At 35.8% G+C, this 7,683-nt stretch overlaps 1 long non-coding RNA gene across 1 annotated transcript; it reads left to right on the top strand.

Annotated features, from left to right (window-relative positions):
- Nucleotides 1-5,779: 5,779 nt before the first annotated feature.
- On the top strand, nt 5,780-6,383 carry LOC104095581 (uncharacterized). The gene is made up of 2 exons (XR_686147.4): nt 5,780-5,903; nt 6,008-6,383. It is a non-coding gene; the product is annotated as an uncharacterized lncRNA (long non-coding RNA).
- Nucleotides 6,384-7,683: the final 1,300 nt, after the last annotated feature.

Here is a 7,683-nt window from a genome sequence, read left to right as displayed (position 1 = left end):
ATCAACTTCTGGGCTTCTTCATCGTCAATATAGCTAGCCATAATTTCTTCGGCCCACTTGGGCTGAGCTGTTGAAATCTCATAGCAATCTCCATCCTCAAATCTTCGAGACAGAGCATCTACAGCTACGTTCTCAGTTCCTTTGCGATACTGAATTTTGTAACTGGGGCCTAACAATTTAGTTACTCATTTATGCTGTAGGGAGGTCGTAATTCGTTGATCTTCTAGGAACTGAAGGCTGAAATGGTCGGTTTTGATGATGAAATGATTCGGTTGGAGACAGTGTCTCCATTTCTCCACAGCATGTAGTAAGGCAATTAGCTCATTTTCATAATTGGTACGGGGCATTAAAAGATTGTTCATGCAATTTTGTCTTCTTGTAGGCCTCCATTAAGGTTCTGGGATCAGCATCTTGCACCAAAAGTTTTATATCAGACCTAAGTCCTCCAATGAAACATAAAACATAATATGTTTCATGGACAAATGGGTTTATCAAGGTCAACATGCACCTTAATTCTTCAAATTTCTTTTTATAACTATCCACATCAGTGAACTGTTCCAAATGATTAAACGTGAAAATAATTTCAACGGGCTGGTTGTTACCAAATCTTTGGCAAATATCGAAACAAAACTCAGCCCAAGAGACATTTCCCCCTCGGTCCAATACATAGCTATCGAACCAATTGTCGATATAGTCATTCCAATGAATGGCTATGTATGTCATCTTCTCCTCGTCTGTGACCTTATAAAGGTCAAAATATTTCTCACATCGCCTCATCCAACTTCAAGGGTTCATATCATCGAATTCAGGAAATAATAATTTGGCCTTTGACAATTTCGAAGATGAACCGGTATAATCTAACGCACCTTGATTCGAATGGGCCCATACTGTATTGGCAGCTGGAAAATTACCAAAATGAACTGGAGAAGTTTGCAGTAGGTTTATAGGCTATAAAAAGGGGTTGAATAAAAAAGGGCTAGTAGAAGTAGGATTCGAAGAAAGTGGGCCAGACGAACTCAAAATATTTTGAGAAAATGAAACAGGAATATTTTGTAGGTAGTAAGGGAGTATGGACATAGGATACGAGCCCATGGGGAGGAAATTCTGAGTAGTTATGGGAATTGAGCTTGGAATGGATTGAACAGCTTGTGCAGTCATTGGGTATGAACTAGTTATAGGACGGAAAGTCGTCGCTGACGGGTTGAGAGTAGGGTTTGTGGTGGAGCTAAAAATGGGTGTACGTATAGGTGGAGTTGCTGATAGAGAAAAATTTTCAATAGTTGAGTTAGGGGAGAAAGTTGGGGTATTGTTTCTCATATTACTTGCGACTTAAGATTATCCAGCCTCCATGAATGGGCTTCCGTGAACTCCAGCAATTTTGCTTTAACTATTCATTTTTAATAACATCCCTTCAATACGTTTGGTAGTATCAGTCACTTCTACCATTTTTTGTCTCGTAGCTCGCTCTCTTTTCTTCCATTCTGTCCATTCTTTTCTCAGATTTGTCAATAAAGCTTTGGAGTTGAGCTTCTACTCATTTAACTCCATCATCACCCGACGGATTGCGTTGTTTATCCACCATTTCGATTGCCGGAATCAGTGGCTCTGATACCAAAATTGTAGCAGCTTGACTGCTACAAAGTTAATGAGAAACAAAAGAAGGAAAATAAATTAAAGAAGAAGGAAAAAGTTCATTTTAATTCTCTGATGCCTTGAATATAATGAAAATGAACCTAAAAAGGAAACAGAACAGTGACAGCTAAGGACCATAACAAACCAATTCTAAGGACAACACGTGTCCTCCTTCTGGAATCTATTTAGAATCCTATGAAAATTCTATAAATTAATACTACTGGACTCAGCTACTCTACTGGGCCTCCACTGAACGTGGGCCTTTGTGGAATTAAAGACTTTGGCCAAAATAACCTGAGCAACAATACACTAATGAACTCCTTTTTTCAGCCATCATTATAGAACCAAGATTCCTCATTTAACCCATTCAATGGCACTCAGCTTCAAAAGTCAAACCTAATAAACATAATCCCATAAAGGTAAGGTCAATGCAGTAGTAAAAGAAAATGAAAGAGAAAAAAGATTCAATAAAGGTTTTTTCTTTTTTGTGGGGTTATTTCAATTCCCCTGAAAATTAAGGAAGAAGAGATATATTTTTTGTTTGTGAATTTTTACTGGTAATTGTTCAACGGAGGAATAGTGTAGGTATAGTAGTCGTTGAAGAGGAAGAGAGAGTTAGTCAAAGCTTCTGACTTTTCATAGTTCACTATTGTTTATTCGGGTAGGGGATGAACGGGTTGGGTAACAGGGTATATGGTCGGTTGTTTAAAATCGTGCCACGTGTCCTTAGAAATGGCTCTGTTAAATGTATGGGTAAAAATATTAAAATGTGCAACGGAAGGGATAGATAGTGTCGAATAGTATAACGGGGGCTACCTATAACTAATTTTTGATAGTACATGGACACATCTAGCCCTTTTTCGTTAAAACTATGTATTACTCTGTTAATACTATTCCAAACGGTTTTGAAGGCATGAACAACTTTGAGTTACTTGATTAGCTAATGCATGCCCGTGCACCGCACGGGCCCAACAGTTAACGTTGCTGTTATACATCATTGGACATACAATCTAAAATGTTGTTATACATCATTGTTGTTATACTCTTTTTCAATTCGCTTAGTCCATATACAAAAGCAATGAAAGTATGAGATATGGAAAAGTTAAAAAGGTTAAAAGGGAAGTTAGTTTTCAATATATCCAATCTACCACCAAATATTTAAAATAGTTTAACCTCTCTAGGTAAAACAGCAATCGGTACACATTGGTTCAAACACAGAAGAATATAATTTACACAAGAACAAAGTCCGTAGTTGATAGCTCAAAAGTGTCAATAAATATATAAACTGATAAAATAATCAAAATGCTTAGTTTGAAAGGAATGTGGTCATGAATTGGTGAACGACAACTTTCTCTCTCTCTGAGATAAGTAAGCCAAGACCATGTTCTAACTGCATTGATCAATAAACATATGTCAGTGTAAAAAATTATAGAATTGTATCATTCATAAAGTCAAATAAGTGAACATGATTACTGATCAAACAAATACATATATATGGTTGAGTAATGACAAAACAACCTAACACAAAAGGAAGTAAATGAACTCCTGGAACTATGGCAGTTTCTGTCAGTTTCGAGATAAAAAAAAATAAAAGGCACCCTATATGAATAATACACACAGATCATCTAAAAGACTACACGATCATATGAGGTGTCATTTCAAATGCAAGTAGACAGGAAGGACTGATACTGCGTCTACCAAGAAAGGCTACATAATTTGGACATGTTTGTTACTCCAAAGACCACACCATTAGTTCCTTGATTGCATCCTTGTACATACATGTCAACTTACACAAATAAATTGGCTAACAATGTTAGTGATTACCACTTTTGTGAATAGCAAGTTCATAAGATTATGGGTTATTAGCCTACGAAAATAGAACCATTTTATCATTTACTGACAAAGTCATCATTATTGAGTCACAACCACCATTTGAAAGCTATACTAACATGTCCAAAAGATAATGAGCGAGAAGCCTCAATAGGAATGGTAACACAATAACAAAATTATTTGCATGCCCTACATAATACAAGTACCATAATTGTTTCAGGAATGTTCATCCTAGATTATTTCAAAGACTATGCAGTTCAATAGAATAGTATATTTATGCCCCTCACCTTTTGTTGACACTCATATTTCCTCTTCCTCTTTTTAGTCTTGATTTTGTTACAATCAGTGAACAAAGGATCATGAATTGTCTGTGGTTTCTTTTTTGGAGCTTCCTCTTGGTCATCCTATCAAACTTTTTCAGTGGCAATTCTTGGCACCAGCTAAGAAGTAGCTAGCACTTGCGGTATTGCCTTTCACGTATGCTTCCAAGGACTTGATAAGTTGCAAGTCTCACAAGACTCGCAAAGATATTTCTAGTCCACAACATTTCTAGTCCACCCGATAGGGACATTGATTTTGGTATTGATCTGTTGCCGGGCACAACCTATATCTATTCCTCTGTATCATATGGCACCAGCAAAGTTGAAATAATTGAAAGAAGAGCCTCAGGAGCTACTTGATAAGGGATTCATCAGGCCTAGTGTGTCGCCTTGAGGTGCACCAGTTCCGTTTGTGAAGATGAAGGATGGTACTATGCGGATGTGTATTGATTACAGACAGTTGAACAAAGTTACAATTAAGAACAAGTACCCTCTACCATGCATTGATGACTTATTTGACTAGCTTCAGGGTGCTTAGTGTTTTTAAAGATTTATTTGAGGTATGGATATCATCAGCTGAAGATTCGGGATTCTGATATCCTGAAGACGGCATTCAGGACCCGCTATGGTCACTACGAGTTTCTTGTAATGTCTTTTTGGCTAACCAACGCCCCAGCAACCTTTATGCACATGATGAACAATGTATTCTAGCCATATCTTGATTCTTTCAACATAGTTTTCACTGATGATATACTGGTGTGCTCACACAACCAGGAGGATCACGAGCAGCATCCGAGGATTGTACTCCAGACGTTGAAGGAGAAGGAGTAAAACGGCCTTTATCTCGATTATCCCGCCGACAATGGCAATGGGAAAGTCAGAGGAGTAGATTTCTCGTGAGATATTCCTAAAGTCTACTATCAAACTGACACTTATATCCTTGGAAGTCCTTCCCAGAGTGATATGGAAGCTCCTACTCTTCCTCCTGAAGAAAAACCCAAAAAACACTTTCAGATCTACGAAGCAATCCTTGTAGATACCGACTCAGTTACTATTGAACATTCTATGTGTCCTAATGACCCTAGAAAAATCAATTATTCCAGATTTACAATTTAATAGATTTTTACCATGTTTGAATGGTTTGTAGATCACCTACACACTCCAATTGCCCTTTCTATGGAACCTCGATAACAGACTTATAATTGACATGATTATAAGGCAGCATGGTTTAATTTCTTATATCTTCGCCCAGGGCACACTTGATTTGTTAAATATAGTCAGATCAAGCATCTCCAGGTAGTTCTACGAATTGTGGGAAAGATTTGGAGGAACCAGACAAATCTTACTACAACAATTCGCTGCTAAGTTTGAAAACTCCCAAGCCACTGAAGAAATCACTTCCCTTTCTGAGCACATTAAAATGTGTAAATATTTTATTAAGAAAAGAATTTCTTATATTTTAACCTGAAATTTCTCCAAAACAGAAATTGATAGGATTAAGTATTTATCCAAAAAGATAAAAATTAAATGCTGGACTCCCAAACAGGTTTCAAAGCCCCTCAAAAAAACCTCCTCTGTCACATCTTCTAAGATGTCCCCTTCGAAGCACGCCCTTAAGCAAAAGCTTAAAGAAACTTTAGAAAATATGGATAACGAAGATGATCCTAATGAAGAACTTATTTTGCAACTCCTAGAAGAATCATCCTCGGGAGGCAACAACAATGGAGACACGAGCAATCCCAAAGGAATGGCACAAGCCTACCAAAGAGCCTATAATGAATAGTAAAGTGACATTTGGGAAAAAGTAGAAGTCCAAAGGACCGGATTACTTTTCCAGCTATATTATTCCTATAAGGAATCTAAGGTGGCTGTCCTTTTTAAGACAAAGCCCCACCACTTTACTTTATCAAAAGTATGTTGTTAAAGAAATCGAATTTGTAACTTTACTTTTTCAAGTCTATAAAAGACTCTCATACATTGTAAGAGGCATCAGAAAATTCCTGACAAAGATTTTCTGCATCAGAAAATTCCTGACAAAGATTTTCTTGGACCTTTCTCCCTCTCTCTTATATTTCCTTCGGCATATGTATTTTTGATCAAGTTTTCAGAATAAAACAGTTTGTAAGTACACTTTCTTGCTTTCATTACAATTTTTTCTACTGCACGATCTTTCAAATTGGTATCGATCTTTCAAATTTTTGACATAAATAACTGTAATGGCGAAGCACGGAGAATCAACTAAAAGAACCAAAAAATCAACCCCAGAAGGGATGAAGAGAGCAAATGCAAGAGGAAGGTGAAGAGAGGACGGGAATGCAACGGAAATAAAAAGATCATCTTGGACTGATGAACAGTCTCCATTTGTAAAGGCGTAACGCTCTCCAATTTCAATGGGGGAGAATACACAGGACAATTGAGAGAAAGATATTATGTCAAATGCTAAAGGCATAAACTGATTGAACATCACTTTTCAGTTTGCAGTTTCTAGGATTCTGGTCATTTTTGTTCTGAGCACTCTATAATTTGGTTAAATCGATATCTATTACTTGGTATAATTTTGAAAAGCTATAATTTATATACTATTTAATTTTTCTTGTTAAACGCAAAGTCTGATAAAATAGTAGCAATAGTGCAATAGAAATACACATGCAATCAAATACTCAAAACGAATTACCGCAATTTTGTCATATGGCTTTTAAATATTTTAAATTATTTATTATTGTGACTTATAGTACTTTTTATATAGTTTTCAAATATGTAATATGTCCAAATATAAAGTCAAAATTAAAAAGTTTAAATCTCGAAATACAAAAAGTATCACATAAATTGAAAATTAGGGAGTAGGTTACTTCAACAATAAATGCTGACACACACCTATATTGTCCATTAGAAGTTAATAATGTACCTTTTGGATTCCAGATGGAGGTGAGTATGCTGTAGGACCTGTAAAAGGAGTAAAGAGTCACAGAAAAATACTCTAGTTGTTTCAAGCATATCATCAAACACCTTATGGATCAGTACTGTGCAAAATGATATACTATTGATAGCCGTTAAAATGAAGTATCATATTACCCAAGTAACTCGCAAGCAAGAAAATAGCAAAGCCAAAACAGAAGAATTTACTTTCCAAGACCACATGTTTAAGTACGAAAGGAAAAATTTAACAAAACCACATGAGATAAGGCATACTTTTATTCAAAATTAGTGGTGTCAAAATGGTTAAAATAAAATATGTAACCACCCGTATTATCCACTAAAAAAATAGGTTGGTAATTAACTTTTTGAAAATGGGTCAAATATGGATAAGAACCATATTATTCATTTAGAAAATAGATAAATAATAGGTTTAACTTTTACATTTGTAAAGCCTCAAATTGAGGATTTCTCAAGTTTGAGATACTAGAAATTCTTCCAAAAATGATAATATTCAAGAAGTCATGGATTATATGGTTACCCATATTATCCGCTGGTTAACCTTTTTTTATCCGTATTAAATATGGGTCAGGTCGGATAATTTATCTCATTTTATTACCCGTTGACCCGACCGTTTACCAGTCCTATTCAAAATGAACTATCAAACTCAAAAATTCACTCTCACAACCAGATTCGGACACTCAGTTAAATGAACATCACTTGCCGATCAACAAAGAAAAAGAATTAATATCCCTTTCAATATACAATCTGTTGCAACTTTCATACGAAGAGGAAAAGAACTAATTAGATTTGATTACCCAAAAAAATAATAGATTTTCATTTATCAAATATCCAAAATCGTGCACCTAGGTATCTATTTTCAAACATGCATGTGCAAATCAGATATGCCACTAAAGTTCCATCACAAAGAGTTGGGCAAATTTAAGAGGGGGAAAAAAAGTGGAGAAAACTCGCCAAAATTGAGAAA

Source organism: Nicotiana tomentosiformis, chromosome 3 (genome assembly GCF_000390325.3).
Source record: "Nicotiana tomentosiformis chromosome 3, ASM39032v3, whole genome shotgun sequence".
Classification (NCBI taxonomy): domain Eukaryota; kingdom Viridiplantae; phylum Streptophyta; class Magnoliopsida; order Solanales; family Solanaceae; genus Nicotiana; species Nicotiana tomentosiformis.
The sequence above is the reverse complement of the archived record's forward strand: the minus strand, read 5'-3'. Positions and strand labels throughout refer to the sequence as shown.